General features: G+C 35.3%; 1 protein-coding gene across 7 annotated transcripts in view; it reads right to left on the reverse strand.

Annotated features, from left to right (window-relative positions):
• The window catches only part of LOC105492062 (WASP family member 1), a 74,013-nt gene that overhangs the window by 42,612 nt on the left and 5,042 nt on the right, over positions 1–26,359 (reverse strand). Inside the window, exon 1 of one of the 7 annotated variants that reach the window (XM_071096289.1) lies at positions 1,602–1,620. The exons of the other annotated variants lie outside the window; for them this stretch is intronic. The gene's annotated coding sequence lies outside the window, so the exon portion shown is untranslated. Of the gene's footprint in view, positions 1–1,601; positions 1,621–26,359 lie in introns of those variants that run through there. 7 annotated transcript variants of the gene reach the window in all.

Genomic DNA, 26,359 nt, shown 5'->3' on the forward strand with positions numbered 1-26,359 from the left:
CTGGAATGCAGTGGAATGATCACAACTCACTGCAGCTTCGACCTCCCTGGCTCAAGCGATCCTCCTACCCTCAGTCTCCCAAGTAACCGGGACGACAGGGTGTGCCATCACACCTGGCTAATTTTTAAATTTTTTGAAGAGACGATGTTTTGCCATGTTGCCCAGGCTGGCCTCAAACTCCTGGGCTCAAGTAATCCTCCCGCCTTAGCCTTTCAAAGTGCTAGGATTACAGGCATGAGCCACTGCACCCAACCACCAAGTTTATTTTTAGTGGTTTAAAAGATGTTAAAATTGAAGTTTGAGGCATCTAAACCACAAACGCAGAATTAAGCTACTAGAAAAACAAGACTGTGTTCTTCATATTGAAAATATTTCTAAAAACATATACCTATCAAATACGTTGTACTTTATATGAAAAATGGCAGTACTGACACACTACCATCCATTGATTCATTCACCTCATCAACCATTTACTGAACATCAGTGAAGCAAGTACTGTGTGCCAAGTGCTAAAGACAAAGGGGTGAGCAAAACCAAACAATTCCCCATGTATTTCCTAGAATCTAGTATCTAATTACACTTATAAGTGTAATGAAGTAAAAGTAGGGGACACTATAAAAGGGACCTGTTTCCTTAAGGAAGTAACATTTAAATTAAGAACAAAAGGATTATTAGCTAAGCTAGCTAAGCTGGGGAAACTGAAGCTTGTGCATGTGTTTTCATTCTTAGAATGAAAGGTGAACAGGGAATAATAATGACAGCAGGCCATCATGGGTGAAGTGCAATGAGAAACTCCAGGGTTAGCAAGGGTTAGATTAGGTAGGACCTTGAAGGTCATATTGACAATTTTTTATGTTGTCGTAATGGAAAACCTTTGAAAGATTTTAAGCAAAGGAGTGCCAAGATCAGGAATGACTATTCATTCTAATTGCTCTATGGAGACTTGGGTAGTGGGGAATGGCAGAATAAATGCAGGTATACCAGACAGAAGATGAATAAAGTAGTTCAGTGACAGAGATGGTAGTCACTGGACTATGTGACAGTGATACAGAAGCATGTCAACTCAAGATACATCCTGGAGGTAGCAGGAAACAGGTTGATGATTGATTGGATCACCAGAAGGGGTGAGGCACAAGTTCTTGGCTTAAGAAACTTTCGACAGTCAGCCAAAAACTGAAAATTATTTCTAAAGCAGATCAATTATATCAATATATGACTCCCTATCCACAAAGTCTATGGGATTAGGAAAAGATTTATGACTAACTCTAGTAATGTGTACAACCAAGTAACTGGGCTCATGGAGAGAGTAATGGTATTTGGGACAGGGTAGTGGGAGAATGATGAGTTTTAAAGCCAAAATTAATTGCAAAAGCAAGAGAACATTTAGAGGCTTTCCTTTTTTTTCCCTTTTCATTTTTTCCCTTATATTTCATTATTCTATATGGCATATGCCCACTTTACCTATTTCAGTCCCAAGGAGAAATCTTAGATTTACTTAATTGCTTTGTTCCCCTACATCGTTGTCATTCTCTATGCCCTGTAACTTCAGTCCACCTGACTTCTAGAGAGCCAGGGTAAACACAATATTTCTAGCATTTCACCTTCCAATGCCCCACAATTCACATGAAATGTCATCTTCTTTCTGTAGTTCTGTAGAAGACAGCATGGAAGAGGGGGACTCTGTCAAAAGAAAAAAAAGAGGAAAGAAACAAAAAGAAAAGGAATCTCAACCTGGAAGAGATATTGAAACGCCGACTAATTCATATCTCATTTTTGTAGATTAGCAAACTTACCTGAAAAAGGTAAGAAACTTCTCTAAGTTCACAAAATTAATGGCAGAGATGAGACTAGATTTTGTTTTCAGATTTTGCATCTACTGCTTGCTCTACTGTATTTCTGTCAGTATACATATTTTAATTTTTTGTTTCCAGTTTCCGGGGTACATGGATAAGTGACTTAGTAGTGATTTCTGGGATTAGGGTGTACCCATCACCTGAGCAGTGTACACTGTACCCAATATGCAGTCTTTTATCCCTCAGCCCCCTCCCACCCTCTTAATCTGTTACTATTATTATGATTTATTATTTATTATTATTATTTTGCAGAGACGGGGTCTCCCTATCTTGCCTGCCCAGGCTGGTGTCGAACTCCTGAGCTCAAGCAATCCTCCTGCCTCAGCCTCCTATTACAGGTGTGAGCCACTATGCCCGGCCTTGTTACTGTTTTTAAATCTATTTTGTATTCTTGACAAATTGGCCTCCCAAATTTCACAATACCCTAAAAGATTTTCAATGGTATTTTGAAGCTCCAAATAATGTTCCTCAATTCCCAGATGACTACTTCCTTCAATAAATATTTACAGATTACATATTATAGTTAAAATATAGAAAGTGAAAGGAATAGAAAAGAAGTAAAATAGCTTCACCAACCAGAAGCTTACAAAATAATCAGGAAGCAAAAATATGTAACAAAAAATGTAAAACAATAAAAATGAACATATAGCTAAGGTCTAAAGTAGACTAAGGTAAATTATTATGCATTTGAGAGAATGAAATCAAAACAAGCCAAAGAGGTTAAAGAAAGGCAGTAATTCAGACCGTTGCATCCAATAAATTAACTAGCTAGCCACAGGTGGCTAAATTAAAACGAAGTAAATAATTTAAAAATCAGTTCCTCAGTCACACTAGCCACATTTCAAGTGCTCAACAGCCATACTGGACAGGGTAGTTAGAGAACACCACCTTCACTGCAGAAAGTTGTACTGGACAGCACTGACGTCCATCACAAACAAAAGGGCATGGACAGAGGATATTTTAAGTCGAGAATAAGAGAGGAAAAATAAGGACACTTGCTTGAAAGGAAAACAGAAGTAGGAATAAAAGATTTTTTAAAAAGCAATCAAATTGAAGATTTTGAACTTTGGTAGTCAATGAGGAACAAATAAGTCTTCTTAAAAAGGAGTAAAAGGGCTGGGCACGGTGGCTCATGCCTATAATCCCAGCACTTTGGGAGGCTGAGGCGGGTGGATCACCTTACGTCAGGAGTTCGAGACCAGGCTGGCTAACATAGTAAGACCCCCGTTTCTACTAAAAATACAAAAAACAAGCCAGGCTCGGTGGCACAAGCCTGTAATCCCGGCTACTTGGAAGGCTGAGGCAGGAAAATCACTTGAATCCGGGAAACGAAGGTTGCAGTGAGCTGAGATCACACCATTGCACTCCAGCTTGGGTAACAAGAGTGAAATCTGTCTCAAAAAAAAAAAAAAAGAGTAAAAGATGACAAACATTTGATCTTAAAGAGATTTTAATGTGTATTATGGAGTAAATGTGGAATGACTAAAGAGAGTAAACCACTGGGTTATAGGGTATATACACACACACATTCATACAGCTTTAGTTAATATTGTCAAATAGTTTTCAAAGTGCTTGAACTAATTTATACCCCCATCAGCAACTTATGAGAGTTCCAGCTGTTTGACATTCTCGGTAACACTTGGTATTACACACAAGTAATTTGAGGATCGAAGCAAGACTAACCACATTTCATTCTAAAGTTTCATCTAGTCTACTAAAATTTTTAATTTCTAAAACCTTTGGTCATAAATAAAAATAATAAAATATTAAATGTATTACTCTTGATTGAATCCTTTTTAGGAAATAAACAATGTGGAGGTAAAGCATCCTACATGTCACAAAAACGGTTATTTCCTACATCCTGTAATACGAGAATTCTATAAACTCAAGAATTCCAAGATTGGTCTAAACAATAGGATCAACAAAATGCACACTTACATTGATTCATCTCTTGTGCAAGTTTAATAAAGTAATAGTAATTTTTAAATACTACTTTGTAGACATACATAAAATCACAATATTAATCACAATTTTGAATGAACTTTAAAAACTTACAAAATCACCTCTATTATGTTTTATTTTTAGCTACATCCTCACCTTTCTACTGTTTCTTAACATCACAGATGAAAGAAAATAAAAAATATAGAGAAAATGGTAAGTATATTATTTATTATCTTAGTTCTATTTCCCCATTTGGACATAGAAATGCTATACCAAATCAAATCAGTGAGAAAAATCAACTTACATCTTATTTGGGTGTCACAACCATCCCATTACATGCCCATATTATTATATCTTTTTGTCCTGTTTTTTGGGGAAAAAAAACATACAAATTTTATTGAGGTATTAAGTGAGGCACAACATACAGCATGTGGCAGGCAGAATTCTAAGATGGCCCCATGATATCCAGTCTCTAGCACTATTCCTATGATTATATTACATGTTAAGAGAGGTTTTAAAGATATAATTATGGTCAATTATCAGCTGACCTTAAAATCGGGAGATTATATGGGTGGGCTTAATCTAAACACATGAGACCTTTGAAAGTGAAGCTTTCCCCAGCTGACAGCAGAGAAAGGAGGCAAAGATTTGAAGCATGAGGGAGATGTGGCAGCTACTGCTGGCTTAAAGATGGAGGGAACCTGAAAGCAGTTCTAGGAGCTAGAAACCTTTTTCTGACACCCAGGAAGAAGACAGGAACCTGGACACCAGGAACAATAATATTAAATCCAACAAAAACTTACTCTGGCTAACTACTCTCCTTAAATTGGGATTCTGTTATTATTTCATATATGTCTGTATTATCAAAATTCTTCCAAACTTTCATTTTGTCTTCACAGTCCAAGAGAAACAATTCACAATTCATTGAAGAATTATAACCATCAGGAAAAATAGAATCTGCCTCTGTACTTATTAGATATGAAAAGGGAAGCTTAAGATTGTACAACTACAAGGAACCTGAATGAGCTTGTAAGCTGATTGTTCCCCAGAGCCAACAGAAAAGAAATGTAGCTGTCACTGCCATAATTTTGGACTTTTGAGTCCCTATGCAGATAACCCAGCCAAGTCTACTCATACTTCTGACCTACAGGACTGTAAGATAATTACTAGAGATGTTTTAGCCTGCTAAATATGTAGTAATTCATTAAGCAGTGATAGAAAACTAATGCACTGCACATACTGGTATAAAATTTGATTAGGTTTAAAACAGTTTTAACATGGCTTAATACTGTGAAATCATCACAATCATCCCCCAGATTTTCTCTGTGCCCCGTTGTAATCCCTTCCTCCCCTCATGTTTCCAAGGACCACTGACCTTTCTGTCACCGTAGATTAATTTGCTTGCTGAATTCTATATAAATGGATTCACAGAGTAGTAACTATTATCTGCCTTCTTTTGTTCAGCCTAATGATTGAGATGCTTCAGATTCATCCATGTTGTTGCACTTGTTTATGGAAATTTGGGTAATATTCCAGTTTTGATTATTATAAATAAAGTAACTTATGAACATTTTATACAAGTCTGTGTGGATGTTTTTGTTTTTCTTGGTAAATACTTAGGAGTGGAATGGTTGGGTTATATGTTTAGCTTTGTAAAAAACTACAAAATTGCTTTCCAAAGCAGTTTAACCATTTTACATTTCCACCAACAGAGTTCTAGGTGAAGATAGGGAGCCAGGAAACAATAATGGCAAAATAGTTAAACCAAATCTACCGTTCTGGTTTCTGTTCCAGTTTGACCTTATGGCAAATAAAAAGAATAACTAGCTTTTTCTTTCCAAAAAGAAAGCTTAAGACTGATTTAGTAAGAGCCCTAATATTTAAAAGAAGCCAAAGATTAAATCTATCTATGTTGATTTCTCACTACATTCTCACCCAAACTTGGTATAGTCAACCTTTTTAATTTCAGTCAATCTAGTGCATGTACAGTGGTAGCTCATAATTTTAATATGCATTTTTCTATCCTGCTTAAAGCTAACACAAGGCTGGGCACAGTGGTTCACACCTGTAATCCCACTTTGGGAGGCTGAGGTGGGAGGACTGCTTGAGCTCAGAAGTTCGAGACCAGCTTGGGTAACATAGTGAGAGCTGGTTTCTACAATGTGCTGCTACATTCCAGCCTGGATGACACAGCAAGACCCATCTCAGAAAAAAAAAAAAAAAAAAAAAAGCCAACAATAGGAAAACTTGGATTTGTGTGTGTGTGGTAATTTGAGGTTTATGCTATAAACCTGGATTTAAACAAACTCAATTAGAATAAATAGAATATTATAAAACATTTGATAAGAGGGACTGCGCTTATATTTAAATGTGACAATAATATATATAAGTTTGTTTTAAGTAGGGAGAGGAAGAGTTGAGGATACATTTGGAGTGAAAATTAGAGGGATTCCTTTGAGTTCCAAAAGTAAATTTCAGGAGAAGTTGTGAACTCTCCTTTTCTATACCTGAAAAAATGTTAGAGGAAGTGAGGTTCAACAAACTATTTGAATGATGGCAAGGAAGATGGACTGACAGGCAAAGACTTAAGTCTGTTTTTTCTGAGTTTACTTTTTTCCAACATAATTTTCAATGTTTTTATTTTGTGGTCTATACACCTAATATAATACAATATCATATGGATTACAATGATGTGAATGAACACTCCTAAAGAACATTCTAAAGTACCTAACAATATCATATAGAAACACAGGACTTAAAAATAACTTTTAATATCAAAGTGGAAGAGGATGAAGCAAGTAATTTATTGATTTCCTTTAGAAAAGAATTCTAAAGGTAATACCTAAAATATATTAATACATGCATGGTTTGAGCCAGGACAGTAATTGCATATTATAAAAAGGTACCTTAAGAGAAAGATATAAAAAGAAAGTTCCACAAAATTTCACTTGATTGAATTTCCATACAGAAGCAATGAGGATAAAAATAGTTGTTCCCTACACTTCACAATTTATCCATTATCATAAACATTTTAATAAACATGATTATAAAGATTATAAACTTTTCTATTAATAAAATTATCCAAACTATACACCTGAATATAATTACCTTTGATTGATAATTTACTTTATACAGGAACAAACAAACATACCACAAACTTCGAAATATTGCAACAGAGTCATTTGAAGATTTTAAATATTTTTCAGCCATGGTTTATAACTTTATTGCACTAAAAAAAAAAATCAGAGAATTTGGATAAAAATTGAAATGCAAAGACTAAAAGGATCCAAAGCCTGGATCTTATGTAAATTCGTCCTTGGTGAAAGTCAGGCACACGTAAAAAATTCTGCTAAGAACATCCTAACGCCAAATAAGACATAAAAGGATATAATATGCTGAAATTATACATAGGATAGCTAGTATTAATGAAATAGATACTTTTGAAAGAGATACCTTCACAGTGGATGACTTCCAGCTAGGGTATGCAAAAGTAATGAACCAGGTGCTCCTAATAGCCCGAAATAACCAGACTCTTTATATATTTTCAGTTTTGTCTATAGAGTAAATCAATATAGATTTACTTAATCTATAGTTCTCCCTAAGTATCAGGGCTCTTATTAATTCAATAACTCTTAAGCATTTTTTTTTTTTTTTTTTTTTTGAGACGGAGTCTCACGCTGTTGCCCAGGCTGGAGTGCAGTGGCGCGATCTCGGCTCACTGCAAGCTCCGCCTCCTGGGTTCACGCCATTCTCCTGCCTCAGCCTCCTGAGTAGCTAGGACTACAGGCGCCCGCCACCACGCCGGCTAATTTTTTGTATTTTTAGTAGAGACGGGGTTTCACTGTGGTCTCGATCTCCTGACCTTGTGATCCGCCCGCCTCGGCCTCCCAAAGTGCTGGGATTACAGGCTTGAGCCACCGCCCCCGGCCTAAGCATTATTTTTGGCCTCGATATATCAATATACCATCACAACATACACCTAAGTATGCTTTTTATCTGCTATAAGCACAAACTGGAACAGAAACTAAAAAGGTAGATTTGGTTAAACTGTTTTGCCATTATCATTTCCTGGTTTGGAATGAAGTTAAGAGAGTTCTTTGAAAGCAAATCTAGGATCAATAGCTTAAAGTGATGAGAAGACATTTAATTTGAACAGAAAAAAATATTTTTATATCAGACATTTCCAATAAGGAAATTATTTACCCCTAGAAGAGATGTTTTTACTAGATTACAGGTTGGACTACATTATTTCTAAAGTGCCTTCTTGTTTACCATCTTATATAATATAAAACGGGAATTTTAGGGAATGAGGAACCCTCACATGAGCTTCTTTGACCCTAAGATAAAATAAGTGAATAATTCACTCAGGTGACTTGTCTGAGTCAATGTTACACTCCATAAGCATAGTAATTTTTTTTTAAAAAAGATATGATTCATGTTGGAGTTAAGAGTGAAGATTAGAACCAGCTACTATTCTATTTAGAATGGATGTCTACTTTCTTCCCTATCTAGCTCAATCCAATTAATCCTTCAATGTCCAGAACAAATCCTTCCTTCACCATGAAAACCTTCTTAATATACCCAATTTATGGTGAGTTAGTCCTTCCTCTGAATTCAGAGTTCTATTCTCTATGCTAGTAATTATTATTATTAACCAAATAGCCATTTACTGCATCATGATCTTTCTTGAACTGTTTCTTACACTATTTCAGTTTTCCATGCTTACATCTTGTCTATTCAGTCATACCATAAGCTCCCTGAAGACAGGGATCATATCTTATATTTCTCTGTATGTCCCATAGCAACTAATAACATTTTGTGTTTTGACTATTCAGAATTGGTTGAATACGAACAGAAAATTACAGATTACTTTGAAAACCGGGGAAGGCAAATTTCGGAGATGCAAGCATAAGAAAAGAAAAAAGAGCAAATAAGTAAAAATAATACACAGGTTAGTAGCTAGAGTCAACCCTGCATTAGGAAACAAAAACAAAAACAGAAAACAGTCTGTTGAGTTAAAGATAGTAAGGTTCTAGACCAAGCTCCATGTATACTTAAGATGAGAACCATTGATATAGGGGATAACTGTGTGACACTGCCAGAATCTGAGAAAAGGAACATTATCACTGAAGTGAAGTGACATTACAATATTTTTTCCACACCTTTAATTTTATCTTTGGCACCTGAAAGAGGTCTTCAAATAGCAACTCCAACTGACACCAGATGGTACCTGTTGGAGCCTAATGCCAGGCTACGGCCAGCAAACCAAATAAACATCACTATTCATAAGACCACAGTTAGAAGTTGAGCATCCCTTATCTGAAATGCTTGGGACCGGAAGTGTTTCCAGTTTCAAAAACATCTGAATACTGCACACATGTAATGAGATCTCTTGGGGATAGGACCCAAGTTTAAACATGAAATTCATTATGTTTCATATATACCTTATACACATGGCCTACAGGCAATTTTATGTAACACTTTAAATAATTCTGTGCATTAAAGTGTTTTTAAGTACCTACATGTGAAATTTTCCACTTGTGATGTCATGTTGGTGCTCAAAATGTTTCGGATTTTGGAACATTTCAGATTTTGGATTAGGGATGATCAACCTGTACCTTGGGAAGCATCTATTTCTTTAACACAGCTCTAAAAGAACCATGGCTTCACCAATTTTTCAACTCCTATTTAGTATATAAAATACCCTTTTACATTCAAAAATACCAACTTGAAAGTTTTATCTAGTTAGAATAAGTCTAATTTAAAAACAGAATATACACTTTCATCATACACAAAATTATATTAAAAATATTATACTTGTTACATCACAGTATTTTATAAAACAGTATAGTAAGAAAAATAGCTGATTTAAAATCAAGTGTCTACTGAAAACTACGAGCCAAGGAAGAATAATATGTTAGCTAACTGCTGGACGGACTAAAAATAATGGGAAAATCAGATATAGGACTCTTTGAGGAGCACCTATAATTTACCACTTAAGAATTGATGAGGATCTGGGTTTTAGACTGTTGGTAGTCAGAAATAAGAGAAGAAAAATCATTAGATACAGAATAAGACAGGTTTTGAGCCTAGGAGAGTATGCCACCTTTAACTGAAATGAAAAAAAATTGAGGAGCTAGTTCCAAACCTATTGTAAAACCAACAATGTTTTCTAATCCTGTCCCTACACACTTAATTTTTAAAAGTAGAAGATGCTTTCAAGACCATTCCACTTTTATTAGTATATAACTTTTGAAGCAGAAATGAGAAGTAGCTTTAAATTGACACCTGCTATCAGGAGTTGCTATTGAGATACATTACTTCTTAATTTTATCTTGAAGATTTTAATGATTTTGCAGCCATAGCTTCCACTGCAACTTTATTCCAAAAGCTATCATCAACAGTTGTTTTAACATGCTGATTTCTCCAACACTGTTTAAAATTGAGAACAAAAATAATATCCAACATTTATTATTTCTTGTTTCTCATACTCAAAGAACCTACCTTTTTCCTTGAATAATTAGAACAATGAAACATGAGGCCTAAGGAGTAATTTAAGTTTAGCCAATTACTTTTAATTATAATAGGAGAGGATCACTATAGCAAAACCCTCATTAATCACACTCTACCAATTATGAATTTGAAATTACCTAGATGAAATAAATGCAATTCTTGCTTACCCAAAAGTCTGAAACATTTTTTCATTAAAAAAAAGTTACCTATTGCTACTAAAGACGTATCTGACTGGAAAATCTTTAGCTGTAAAAACTAAGGCTCAATAAATCAGTAAGTCCTCTCAAGGTGTCTTCCTCCAACTTCTAAGTTCAGAAGATAAAAAGCAGTATTCTAAATTCATTAATTCAACAAATATTTTAAGTACCTTTTTACTTATGTTATAGTCTTTTACTCATGATACACTGTTTAACTGTACTAAACAGCGTATTACATTTTCTACCAACTAACCTCGTTTTACTCATTATCATCATCTTATTTAGAAGAAAACATATGTTCTTAGGAGGGAGGTACTAACTAAAGTTTCATTTAACTAGCAATGAAACTCATCCAAAAATCCTACCAACTGTTGGATAAATTTGGCTATCCCTCTTTCTTCCACATACTGATCCCCTGAATAAGCTCATTATACTCACATGAGCCTCTTAGATAGCAGTGGACCATTCTTGAGTCAAGAGTACCTCATTTTACTAGATTAAACTTTACTTGTCCAGATATTTTTACATGGTCAAGATATGTGAGACTTTATTTATCGCACTGTATTATGTTTTCCCTGAAGAAATTGATAGTATATGTTGCTTTCTATAGCTTTTTTTAAAGAACCAAATAGGAATCCCCCACTCCTTGCCATTCAGCAAAAAACTGGGAAGAAATTATACCTTTTACAATGAATTATTACAATTATGTTTACATTCCAGATTTCTTACTTACTATGATGAACCATGTTGCTTTGTACTCTATGAACAAGCTACATGACAGGAAGAACCAAGGCCCAGCCTTAACCTGACCTCTATGAAAGGACCACAATTTCAGCAAGAACCTAATCCTTGCAGAAATTATTCAAATAATATGATTACCCACATATGCAAATAAAGAAAAGAGGTCTAACACAAAACAAAATGGAGGACCTTGTTATCACCAAATGAGTTTAATAAATCTAAAGTTTATTATTAAGCTATTCTGAAAGAGTACAAGTGGTAAAATTCAGAATTCTATCTGTATCACTGATATATCTGAAGTATAAACTGGGCACTTCAGCGAATATATTTTAAGAAAATACATGCAATGTACTTTTTAAAGAGTAAAAATAATATGAACATATCAAATATTATTACTTAAGAATAAAAAACTTTGTTTTTTCGGACAGGTCCGAGAACATAGACAAATTCTGCTTCTCCTCTCCTCCTGTTTGGTAGACTCTTCTGAGAGTTGACTCTGACCTAATCACAACTTAGCTTTTTCATTATTCAGCATTCTCAAAATAAGCAAGGTATAAATTAAGATTTGTCAGGCAGACAACATATTTCTTGCTTCAAAAGGCATAAAGGAAAAGACAGAAGCAGACTCATTCTATAAGGTTAACATTACCCTAATACAAAACTAGATAAACACAAGATTTAAAAAAAAGACTAAATGCCAATATCTCTCATTAACAAAAATGCAAAAATCCTCAACAAAATATTAACAAATCGATTCCAACAAAGTGTGAAAATAATTACATACCAGGACCAAGTGACATTCATCCTAGATATGCAAGCCTGGTTCTACATGCAAAAATCAATTAATATAATTTATCATATCAACAGGCTAAAGAAGAAAAGCTTGCATGATCTTATCAAAAGATACTGGAAAAACATTTGACAAAAACCAATGCCCGTTCATTACTAAAACTCTCTGCAAACTAGGAATAAAAGGTAACTTCCTCAACTTGAAAAGAAGATTTACAAAAAACCTACAGCTAACATCATACTTAATGGCAAGTAACTACAACCTTTCCTGCTAAAGTCAAGAACAAGGAAAGGATGTTCCCTCTTACAGTATCACACCAAAAGTCCTAGTTAATATAGGAGAAGAAAATAAAAGTATGCTGACTGGGAGGGAAGAAATAAAACTGTCTTTGTTCAAAGATGACATAATGGTCTATCTGAAAGAATCAACCAAAAAACTCTTGGAAATAGTAAGCAATTACAGAAAGATTGCAGGATACAAGATTAATATATAAAAGTCAACTGCTTCCCAACATCTTAACAATGAATACGTGATATCTGAAATTAAAAACATAATACCATATGTTGCAAGCCCCAAAAATGAAATAAGCATAAATCTCATAAAATTTGTACAAAATCTATATGAGAAAAACTATAAAATTCTGACGGAAGAAATCAAAGAATTAAATAAATACAGAGATACTCTATGTTCGTTGGTAGTTTCTTATTTGGGGCTGCCATAACAAAGTACCACAGAACAGGAGTCTTACAAACAACAGAAATTTATTCCTCACAGTTCTGGAGGCTGGAACTCTATGAGACTAAGGTGCTAGCATGGTCAGGTTCTAGTGAGAGTCCTGTTCCAGGTTGCAGACTTCTTGTTGTGTTCTCATATGGCAGAAAGCTCGAGAGAGTGCTATGGGGTCTTTTTCATAAAGGCGCTCATTTATGAGGACTCCACTCTCATGATCTAATCATCTCCCCAAAGTCCTATCTCCTAATACTATCACATTGTTAGGATGTCATCATATGAATTTCGGGGTGGGGGATGGAGACATATTCAGTCCATAACAGACAGGAAAACTCAATATTGTCAAGATGTCAGTTCTTCCCAACTTCATCTGTAGATTCAACACAATCCTAATAAAAATTCCAGCAAGTTATTTTGTGACTATCAACAAACTGATTCTAAAGTTTATTACAGAGAGTCAAAAGACCCAGCATAGACAACACAATATTGAAGGACTGACACTATGCAACTTCAAGACTTACTATAAAGTTATGATAATCAAGACAGTGTAGTTTTGGAGAAATAGAAAAATAGTTCAACAAAACTGAATAGAGAGCCCAGAAACAGATCCGTGCAAATAGTCAACTAATCTTTGACAAAGGAGCAAAGACAATACAAATGAGAAAAGATAGTCTTTTCAACAAATGATGCTGGAACTGGACGTCCACATGCAAAAAACTGAATCTAGATGCAGACCTTACACACTTCACAAAAATGAACTGAGAACTGGTTATAAATCTAAACATAAAATCCAAAACTATAAAACTCCTAGAAGGTACCACAGCAGAAAATCACGATGACTTTGGGTTTGAAGATGACATTTTAAATACAACACCAAAGGCACAATCCATGAAAAATAATTGGTAAGTTGGACTTTATTAAAATTAAAAAGTTCTGCTCTGTTAAGACAATGTTGAGAGAATGAGAAAACAATCTACAAACTGGGAGAAAATATTTGCAAAAGACTAATAAATGACTGTTATTCAGAATATACAAAGAACTCTTTTTTTTTTTTTTTTTTTTTTTTTTGAGACGGAGTCTCGCTCTGTCACCCAGGCTGGAGTGCAGTGGCCGGATCTCAGCTCACGGCAAACTCTGCCTCCCGGGTTCACGCCATTCTCCGGCCTCAGCCTCCCGAGTAGCTGGGACTACAGGCGCCTGCCACCTCGCCCGGCTAGTTTTTTTTTTTTATTTCTTAATAGAGACGGGGTTTCACCGTGTTAGCCAGGATGGTCTCGATCTCCTGACCTCGTGATCCGCCCGTCTCGGCCTCCCAAAGTGCTGGGATTACAGGCTTGAGCCACCGCGCCCGGCCAAGAACTCTTAAAATTCAACAAGAAAATGAACATCTTGATTAAAAATTGGGAAAAAGTTCTCAACTCAATAGATACTTCACCAAAAGAGATACACTGATTGCATGACTGCAAATAAGCATATGAAAAGATGCTCAACATCATGCATCACGTGTCAGTAGCAAATTGCAAACTAAAACGAGATACTGCTACATGCCTATTAGAATGGTCAAAATCTAAAACACTGGCAATACCAAATGATGGAGAGAATGCAGAGCAAGAACTCTCATTCGCTGCTCTTGAGAATGCATAATTGGAAGACAGTTTGGCAGTTTCTTATAAAATGAAACAAACTCTTACCATACAATCCAGCAAAAACATTCTTTGGTATTTACCCAATGAGGTGAAAACTTACGCCCATACAAAAATCTCAGCATTGACATTTTAGCAGTTTTATTCATAACTGCTGAAACTTGGAACCAACCAATATGTCCTCAAGTAGGTAAGTAAAATAAAGTGTGGTACACCCAAAGAATGGAATATTATTCAGCACTCAAAAGAAATATCAAGCCATGAAAATAACATGTGGGAGGAACCTTAAATGCATATTACCAAGTCAAAAGAAGCCAATTTGAAAAGGCTACATGATTCCAACTACATGACATGATAGAAAAGGCATAGTGGTTTCCAGGGGCAGGAAAGGAGAGAGGATGAATTGGCAGAGTACAGATTTTTAGGGCACTGAAATTATTCTGTATTATACTAAAATGGCAGATAGGTGAAATTACACATTTCTCATATCAAAACCCATCAAACGTACAACACCAAGAGCGAACCCTGGTATAAAGTATTAACTTTGAGTGATTTATCAATGTAAGTTCATCAGTTGTAATAAATGTACTATTCTGATACGGAATGTTGATAGGCTATACACATGTGGGGTCAGAGAATATATGGGAACTCTCTGTACTTTCTGCTTAATTTTGCTATGAACGTAAAACTGGTCTAAAAATAAAAGTATCTTAAAAAAAGAAGTTGGAAGATGTGAATGTACTTAATGCCACTGAATTATACACTTTCCAATGATTAAAATTGTAAATTTTAATTCATGTGTATCTTACCACAATTTTTTAAATGTCATAAGAGAGTTCTAGCAACATTAGTAACTAAGGTATTCTATTCAGATGTCTGTCGCCTTTCTATTTTTTCTCAAACTACCTACCTGACCTTTTGCCTCTCCTTTGAATTCATCTATTTTATAAACATGATCATTTAAGAATGTATTCCCTTCAAAGCAATACTTTTTCTTTTTTTATAATATATTGTTATATAAAGCAATACTTTTTCTAACTACTTCCTTCTGACATGGATCTTCTATACCAGTGATAATGCAAAAGGTGGTCCTTAAACCAGCATCAGCAGCATCAACATCACCTAGGAACTTGTAAGAACTGTGTATTTTGGTACCACCCCTGATCTTCTGAATCAGAACCTACTTTTTAACAAGATGCACGATAAAGTCTGAGTACAAGGTTCTAGAAGCCTTAGTTCTCGTGCACCTTTCTAGCTCCCTTTATGTTCCTGGCAAGATGCATGAATTCCAGGAATAAAAGAAGCTAAGCACAATGAAAGTCAAATAGGTACAGTTTTTGTAAAAGGAGAAGGGGTAAAAATGCAGTAGTGCAAAGTTAAATTTTAAAGATGTCAAGGATATAGATGGGAAAAGAGAATCATTCATGAAAAAATCGGTGATACTGCAAGCCAAAATATGATAAGCCATTTATTCTACATTATTTAGGGAATAAAGGAAATGGGAAAGCAGATGAATGCTTATGAAAAAGAAACAGTGTCTTCGATCAGGAAACCAGGGAGAAAGAAGACTAAGAAGAGAGTTTACCCAAAAAAAAAAAAAGCCCTACAATAATTCTCCTAATCTGAGTTCTCATTTTGACCAAAATATTTCTGAACTCTTTTACCCTGAAAAGATTTTAAATGTTTTAAAAAATCAGTGGTATTTCCCAAATTACATTTACACACCAAAGTATAGTCTTTACAAAGACTATCCTGAAGACAATGAGAACAGTTAGCTTACTCATTTTATAGAAAGCAGGGCTCAAAAAATGACCAGGGATACCAGAAAGTTAACATGAAATGAAAGGTCTTTCAGTTTTAGTGTTACATTCATTTAAATAACAAGCTAATATTGGTATTTTATACTGTAGCAACGGATGACAATTTTTTATTTACTCTGTCCTCAAGCAAAAATATTGCTAGTTGTATTTAATCTGTAAAATTTAGCAGAGTAGACAAAATAGCAGTTAAAGGTAGACAAAATAGCAGTTAGGAGTACAGAGTCTGACCACAGAGCAGATGGGTTTGAATCTTGGCTCTGCCATTTACAAACTGTGCAAAGAACCTTAACTTCTCCATCCCTCTGTAGCTAGTCCTGCCTTCTTTGGCCGGCTGTTTATGAAGATCAAATAAGATACAATGATTAGCATAAAGCCTGGCACATAGCACACAAAACTCAAAAACATTTTTTTTGTGTGTGAAAAAAATTTTTAAGTATTTCTTAAAGCAGAATCTTCCAAGGATAAATGGCTACCCTATCTTAAAATAACTGGAGTTGCAGTCATGAGTTACAGTCAGTGATGGACTACATATATGATGGTAGTAGCATAATGTTCTAAGGGAACTAAAAAAAAATTCCTATCACCTAGTAACACTGCAGCCATCACACGATGTTAGCCATCATAGGTAAGGCAGCCATCTCACATATTTGTGGTGATACTGAAAAAAAACCCTACTGTGCTGCCAGTTACATAAAAGTATAGTTACATAATACTTGATAATGAGAATAAACTACTACATTACTGGTTTATGTATCTACTATCCTATACTTTTTATCATTATTTTACACTGTACTCCTTCTACTTACATATTTTTTTATTTTACAAAGTTAGAAAGAGCCTCAGGCAGCTCTTTCAGAAGGTATTCCCGAAGGCATTGTTATCATAGGAGATGACAGCTCCATGCCGGTTACTGCCTCTGAAGGCCTTCTAATGGGACAAGATGTGGAGGTGGAAGACAGTAGTATCAATTATTCTGACCCTGTGTAGGCCTAGGATAAGGTGTGTGTTTCAGTATTAGTTTTTAACCAAAAAAAGCTTTAAAATTTTTAAAAATAAAAAAGGCTTATAGAATATAAAGAAAGAAAATATTTTTGTACAGCTGTACAGTCTGTGTTTTAAGCTGCCATTACAAGAGTCACAAAGTTAAAAAATTAAACATTTATATAGCAAAAATGTTACAGTAAGTTAAGGTTATTACTGAAATTTTTATAATAAATTTAGTGTAACCTAAGTATACAGTGTTTATAACAACTACAGTCACATACAGTAATGTCCTAGGCCTTCCCATTCATTCACCACTCACTCAGAGTCACCCAGAGCAACTTCCAGTCCTGTAAGCTCCATTCATAGTAAGTGCCTTACACAGGTGTACCATTTTTAATCTCTTATATTAATACCACATACTTACTGTACCTTTTCTATATTTAGATGTATAATATCTTCATAAATACTATTGTGTTACAACTGCCTACATTATTCAGTACAGTAACACGCTGTACAGGTTTGTAGCTTAGGAGCAATAGGCTCTACCATGTACCCTAGGTGTGTAGCAGGCTATACAATCTAGAATTGTGTAAGTACAGTCTATGATGTTCACACAATGACAAAATTGCCTAACAATTTCTCAGAACGTATCCTTGTCATCAAGCAACACATGACTGTGTTGCATACTATATGCAGACTACATGATTCCATACATGTAAAATTTTAGAAAATGCAAACTAACCTACAGTGACAGAAAGTAGATTAGTCATTGCTTAGGGAAGGGGTGAGGGTTTGTAGATGCAGAAGGGAGAGGTAGGATGCAGGGATTATAAAAGTAACTAGGAAACTTTTGGGGGTTCATTATTTTGATGTCATGATAGAGTGTATGCATAAATCCAAACTCATCCAATTGTACAGTTTATTACATGTCAACTGTATTTCAGTAAAGCTTTCAAAAATCCATTTAATCAAATAGCATTAACTATTCCAACTAAAGACAATAATCACATACTATAAAATGCTTATTTGCTATGGCCTAGTCACAAAAAATAACTGATTTAAACTTAGTAATATTAGACATAAGCTTTAAAATATGTAAAAGAGTACAGTGCACATCAATAAAGATAATCTACAACTATAAAACAATAGATGAATTGCGTTATTAGGCATTTGTAATTTGTCTATGTCAAAGTCAAAAATTTCTCCACAGAAACCATTTCACCCAGTGGCAAAGTTCTAGGCCAGTTCCCAAATCCTATTTAAGCAATATGAATTAATTATCCTTCCTTTCTTCTGTATCATCATTTTTCCCTCTTCTGAATCACTTCTACTGGCATAGAGACACGCTATAATTTCACCTATCTTAAAAAAAAAAAAAAAAAAAAAAAGCAACCACCACCACCAACAAAAACTTCTCTTGGTCCCACTTCTCCCTCCAGCCACTCCTCTCCCAATTTCTGTTCTCCTTTATGGCAAAATTTCTTGAACGAGTTATCTGATTTCTCTCTTCCAATTCTCACTAAAATCTGTCCTGTTCAGGCTTTCATTCCCCGCACTGTGCCAAACCATCTCACCACGGTCAGTTATCTGCTATAGCCAACGGCTAATTCTCAGACCTCTTCTCACTCAAACTATTAACAGCATCTGATACAACTCGACTGCGTTTCACTCCTTTAAACACCTGCTTAAGTTGACTTCCAGGGTACCTCAAGTTCTTGGCTTTTCTCCCACCTCCTTCTCAGTCTCCTTTGCTAGTGCATCCTTTTCTTTATCTTCTGTACCTCTAATTCTTTGAGGACTCCAGGACTTAGTCCTTGTACCTTTTCTCTTATTTTTATCCAAACTCACTCCATTAGTAATCTCATTCATATTATGTTTTCTTAAGATGAGCTACATCTATAACTTACATGTTTCACCATAACCCTCAAATAAGGTCAACTATAGATAATTCTACTAATATTTGGTGAGGCAGCTACAAATGAAAAACAAATTCAAATAGAAACAACATAATTAAAAATAAGTGACTTAATTTTCAATAAATCATCACCATCTTTCTGTAGTTTAAGTTCAATATTATTGGTATAGTCACTTAAAATTCAAAATAATAAAGCTAAGTTGATGATAACCAAAACAAATATTTGTTTATTCTAGTCACTGATTACACTGGAAACATTTACATACCACACTGATTATTTAATGAAAAATGTAAATCATGATCTCGTCTACGGTCCTATTTCCCTAGTCTTAAAATTTAACAGTAGCATCTTACATTAATATAGACTTGTTCCAAAAGCCCTTTTATAACAATTATCTCTTATACCTCAAAGAAGATTTCATTAGAATAGTAAAACAAATACTATTTTCACTGCACTTTCTGTTCCTAACATGACCTCTCACATAACCATTAATAATGAGTGAATTTAATGAATTTAATTAAAATTGTTGAGGAACTCATAAATCCATCCCTACTATACGAAATACATATTGAAATTCATGTTTAACTGATAAGAAGTCATTAATGTCATCTTTCTGTACTTAGTACAGCATTATCAAAAAATTTACATTTTCTTGTGAATGCTAATGAATGAAATTAAGTTCTGTATGTACAAATCCACTGAAAGACATGCTCTATTTCATTTCCTTCTGTGATAGTGAAAATGGTGATTTTTATGATGTTAACACTATCTACTGTATATAAGGCATGCAGTTGTGCACTGCCTCTATCACAATAAAAAAGACTTGTTTTTGCAAGCAAGAAGAATACATTTTAAAATACAGGAATCAGTAGTAACACATAACCTACTTCATCCCTCTAAGATTCTCACTTCAAATGATGTGGCTTTACTACTTGCCAAGCCTAGAGCAACTGTTAGAAGTATACAGACAAGAGCAAGGCTTTAAAAACTGAACCCCATCTCTCGAGGGCTCCACTGCCAGTACTTCCAGTCCTGAGGAGTAGCACCTTTCCTTCTACTACTAAGCACATCAAGTGTCTGTGCACAGACTCTTTTAATAGTTCTACCTATGAGATCTCCATCTCCGAAGTGTCTCTTTCTGACATAAATATTCTACCCTATCCATTCATTGCCTCGTTATTATAAAACAACTTTGTCCTTACCAAGTTCCTGCAACCGTCATTCTCCTCTGCTTTCAAAACCATCAACACACTTTTTCTTTGCTTCCCTTCCTACTCACTAGCATCTGGCATTCCTCTTCGGAGATCTGGCCAGACCACAAGGCCTTATCCCCTGTCCCAAGAGAACAGTCATATTAAGAATGCAACACATTACATCCTTTGATCACACCTTCAGCATCCTCTTCTGTCTCTCCTTTTTCTTTCCACTCAATGTTAGGAGTCAACAGTTTTGTTATACCTAGTTCTTTCTACACTTTCTCCTCATCATCCATCATTGCCAGATCTTTAACCATTAAGGGTTCTAAATTACTTACACAAACTTATACAATCAGCCATAACAGTCCTGACAATATACAGTCCTGTGCTATCAGTCTGCCAGATAGCTCCACAGGGACATCTCACTAATTCAAATTCAAAATATCCAAAATCAAATTCATTATCCATCATTCCCCACTCTCCCCAAAAAGGAAACCTACTCATTGTTTGGGCTTCTCTATTTCTAGTAACAGCACCCAATCACTTAAGAATTGAGATCATCTTTAAATTAAAGCAAAGTACTGGATTCTCCATTAATTGGTTCAGTCAACTTTCAAATGTATGCAAATTGCTGGTAAAATAGTTGCATCTCATCAAAAGGACACAATATAGCCATTTTCATTCAACTCCTTTGATGGTACACAAATCTGATACACTGCACACGACTTGAACTCTGAAATCAGTCCCCAACACTCACCTGCAGTATTGTGACCTAACAAGTAAATCAAAATAATTCAATTTTTTCATTACATCTAGAGGAAGCTTAAGGGGTAAGCCCAAGGCAGTTAAATTTTAGTGACTATTGTAAAAAAATTCTGTAGTGGTCTATATTTAAAACTTAGTTCCCACCACAAATAATGAGAATCATACTTCTTCACAGGGTTGTCGTGAGGATTAAATCACACACATAAGATATTTAGTACAATGCCTAGCATATACAGGTGCTCAAAATTTTTCCAAAATTAAGAAACCAAACAGCAAATCCATGAAGCTCAGAGAGCATCAAGCAGGATAAATACCAGAAAATCTACACGTAGGCATGTGATGTTCAAACTGCAGAAAACCAAAGACAAAGAAAAATTCTGAAAGACAGAGAAAAACCACTTTACCTATAGAGGGATAGTGATAAAAATTAAATTGGACTTCTCCTCAGTAATCATACAAAAAGAGAGGCAAACTAGGACAACCACTTACAAAACATTTTAAAAAGAAAGAAGTATAATTGATATGCTAAGAGAGGAGAGAAAAGGAAACCATACAAAGTGCTCAATTAAAGTCAGAGAAAGCAGAAAAAGAGAGGACATTTTTGGGGGGTGGAGGGGGTGAAACAGAGGTTCCTTCCATCACTCAGACCGGAGTATAGTGCACAATCTTGGCTCACTGCAAACTCCGCTTCCCAGGCTCAAGTGATCCTCCTACCTCAGCCTCCCAAGTAGCTGGGACTACAGGTGCATGCCACCACACCTGGCTAATTTTTGTATTTTTTTGTAGAGACAGGGTTTCACCATGTTGCCCAGGCTGGTCTCAAACTCCTGGGCTCAAGTGACTGGCCTGACTCAGCCTCCTAAAGTGTTGGGATTACAGGTGTGAGCCACCAGCCCAGCCAACTTATTCTTTTTAATGAAACAAAGAACAAGTGCAATGAATAAAAAACAGTTGCAAATACATTAGATTTTAATACAATTATATCAATAATCACTTTAAATGTGAATGGTCTAAATATACCAATTAAAAGGTAAGAGACAGAGTACATTAAAAAAAAAAAAAAGACCTAACTATATATTGTATATAGGAAACCCACTTTAAATATAGAAATAGATTAAAAGTAAAGAAATGGAGAAAGATATACCATGCTAACATGAATCAAAACAAATCTGAAGTAGCTATATCAATTTGAGACAAAGTAGGTTTCTGAGCAAGGGAAATTAACAGGGATAAAGAAAGGCATTGCATTCTGACAAAGGGGCAAATTCTCCAAGACCTAACAATTCTTAATGTATATGCACCTAACAGAGCATCAAAATGTGGAGCAAAAAAACTGATAAAACTACCAGGGGAAACATGAACTCATGATCACAACTGGATATATCAACATTCTTCTATCGGTAATTAACTGAAAGGCAAAAAATCAGTAACAATACAGTTGAACTAACCACCACCAATCAACTGGATCTAACTGCTATTTATATAGTACTTCAACCAACAACAACAGAATACACGTTATTCTCAAGCTCACATAAGTCATTCACTGAGACAGACTATATTCTGGGCCATAAAACACACCTGAAAAAATTTAAAAGAACAGAACTAACAGAGTATATGCTCTCAGATCACAATGCAATTAAACTAGAAAGCAATCTCAGAAAGATAGATGGGAAAATCTCAAAACATTTGGAGATTAAACATCACACTTCTAAATAACACATGGTTCAAAGTCTCAAGAGAAATTTCTTAATACTTTGCATTAAGTGAAAATGAAAATACAATCTATAAAAATGTGTGGGATGCATGAAAAGCAGTGCTTGGAATTTATGGCACCAAGTGTATATACAGATGGTCCACAGTTTATGATGGGAATACATCCCAATAAACCTGTTTTAAGTTGAAAATATCATGAAGTCTGTATTAGAAAACAGAAAGGATCTATAAAACCATAAAAACCCTAGAAGAAAACCTAGGCAATACCATTCAGGACATAGGCATGGGCAAGGACTTCATGACTAAAACATCAAAAGCAATGGCAACAAAAGCCAAAATTGACAAATGGGTTCTAATTAAACTAAAGAGCTTCTGCACGGCAAAAGAAACTACCACCAGAGTGAACAGGTAACCTACAGCATGGGAGAAAATACTTGCAATCTACCCTTCCGACAAAGGGCTAATATCCAGAATCTACAAAGAACTCAAACAAATTTACAAGAAAAAAACAACTCCATCAAAAAGTGGGCAAAGGATATGAACAGACACTTCTCAAAAGAAGACATTTCTGCAGCCAATGGACACATGAAAAAATGCTCATCATCACTGGTCATCAGAGAAATGCAAATCAAAACCACAATGAGATACCATCTCACACCAGTTAGAGTGGCAATCATTAAAAAGTCAGGAAACAACAGGTGCTGGAGAGGATGTAGAGAAATAGGAACGCTTTTACAGGTTGGTGGGAGTGTAAATTAGTTCAACCACTGTGGAAGACAGTGTGGCGATTCCTCAAGGATCTAGAACTAGAATTACCATTTGACCCAGCGATCCCATTACTGGGTATATACCCAAAGGATTACAAACCATGCTACTATAAAGACAAAAGGAAACGTATATTTATTGTGGCACTATTCACAATAGCAAAGACTTGGAACTAACCCAAATGTCCATCAATGATAGATTGGATTAAGAAACTGTGGCACATATACACCATGGAATAATTAAGGCAGAAATCTATGAAATTGAAAACAGGAAATAAAGAGAAAAAAAATCAATGAAACTAAATGAAGATTCTTTGAAAATAACAAAATTGATAAATTTGTAGTCATGTATTATGATGTACCACACAGGGCTTTTATTCTGGTTTTAAAAAAATGAGTGCTATCATTCAAAATAGCAAAGATACAGAATTAACCTAAGTGTCCATCGACGAATGATTAAAGAAAATTTAAATACAAATAATGGAATACTACTCAGCCATTAAAAAGAATGAAATCATCTCTTTTGCAGCAACATGGATGGAACCAGAGACCATTATCTAAAGTGAACTAACTCAGAAACAGAAAGTCAAATACCATATGTTCTCACCTATAAGTGGGAGCTAAATAATTTGTATACATGGACATAAAGAGTGGAATAATAGACAATGGAGACTCTGAAGAGTGGAAGGATAGACGGTGGGTGAGGGATGAGAAATTACTTAATGAGTACAATGTACACTATACTAAAAAGCCCAGGCTTTGCCCCTATGCAATATATCCATGTAGCTTGTACCCTCTAAATCTATAAAAATAATTTTAAGAAATGAGTGCTAGTCTTCATCCTCGACCATAATATAAAATGCTTCACTGTTCCTCCCTTTTCATTTAACCTTTCCACAATTCTCTGGCATAACCTCTAGCACATGTATGTTATGAAAATTCAGCAAAATAAGACAAGAGATGTCCCCATTAAAATGACTAGAAAACAAGCTTACTTTTGTAGCATAAGGTGAAAACATAAGAGACTTGATATTTTCTGGTAAATGAATCAAACAAGTTAATCCATGCCCTGATACCATAAGCTTTTCTTCTTTTCAAATAAGTTAGTCAATGTAACTTTATTGAAGTACACCTGGCTAGGGGTTAGGAATAACGAATGGCTAGATGCTGGATTAACTATTATCAAGCACACCAAATTAAAACAAACAAACAAACAAACAAACAAACAAACAAACAAAAAAACTTTGCTGTCATCATCATCCAATAGATGTCACCACACCTGAAATCCACCTCCTTAGAATTCCTTTAGGACCTTTAGTTTAAGAAATGGTACCTTTGCAGCATAAGGGAGTAGGGAAAAAATGGGACTTTGAAATCACACATATCTGTGTTCAAATTCCATCTCCGTTTCTATTAGCCATGTGACCTTGAGCAAATTACTTGATCTATGAGAGGACTCAGTTTGCTGGCTGACAAGTACCACAAATACAATTCTAACAGTTTATGCAAAAAGGAGGACTTATGACAAAGATAACTAGGATGTCTCTGGAACCCAATCTCAGGACCATGGACAAAGGAACTCGAATACAGTCAGGACTCTGTGCATCTGCTTCTTTGCACTCTTTGTTCTAGAAGCCCCAGCTTATCTAGCTCACAGGGCAAGAAACAAGGCCATTAACAGTTCCAGAGTTTTGTATCTCACAGCTTCAGCAATTGAAGAGAAAACAAATTATTCAACCTCTGGGCATGGAGGATCCAGGAAAAGTTCTGAGTGACTTGGCTTAGTGCAAGTGTCTAAAATCAGGCCAATAAACCACAGAAATGAACAGAATTGTGATTGGTCTCTCTGGCACCTTCCAAGCCAAAGTGATCTTTATAAAAGATAGATCTGATCTAGTAATTAACCTGATTAAAACTCTTCATGGCCTTCCCCAAGAGACTTAAAATCCTTAACTTTGTTAAACCAAGCCTCATGTAGGCCCTCTGCATAGTCTGGCTTCTGTTTACCTCCGCAACCTCCTATCAAGTCACAATCCCTCTTACACTAAGCTTTAACTGTTTCATCTGTTCTTTGCATTCTCTTCCTTTTCCACCTAGCTAACTTCCACTAATCTTGCCTCCAAGAAGCCTCCCCTAACTCCCAATGTAAATCCAGTTCCCTCTTCTTTTCCTTTATAGCATTCACCAAAATTTCTAAGTACAAATGTTTTGTTCAACACCTGTTTTTTACTATACTGTTAACTCCAAGAGAATAGAGACCTATCCTTTTTAGCACCTACTTGGCCCTCAATAATTATGTGCTGATTATGAACTACGAATCATTGGTTTAACAAGGAGGATCCACTAAATGAACCAATTACAAATGAGGGGACGGTAGCAGGCAGGCAGAATTGCTATTATCAAGTTATTAAAACAACTACTCCAACAGTAACTTATCGGTAAAAGGGGAGATAAAGCAGTTCTGAGAGAATCTGGGCTTCTGCTAGGCAGAACAAACAACCTGTTCAATTCAGTTAACCTTTTTCTTCAATTAAATCCTCATAGGGCTATGGTAGCAACTAAACAAGAGAAATAATAAATGTGATAGTACCTATACAGTGTCTTGTACATATAGCAAGCAAACAATGTTACTTCTTTTCCTTTTGGACCATGTTACACATTATTTTTTAATATCACTGATCTCCAAATAAGGAGTTAATTAAAAAACCTATTAAATACTCCAATGCATATGACAAAAATAGCTGTGTTTTTTTTACCTCTTCCCTCACAGCACCCTGATCTTTCCACCTAGGAA

The sequence above is a fragment of the Macaca nemestrina genome, chromosome 5 (genome assembly GCF_043159975.1).
Source record: "Macaca nemestrina isolate mMacNem1 chromosome 5, mMacNem.hap1, whole genome shotgun sequence".
NCBI classification, from domain to species: domain Eukaryota; kingdom Metazoa; phylum Chordata; class Mammalia; order Primates; family Cercopithecidae; genus Macaca; species Macaca nemestrina.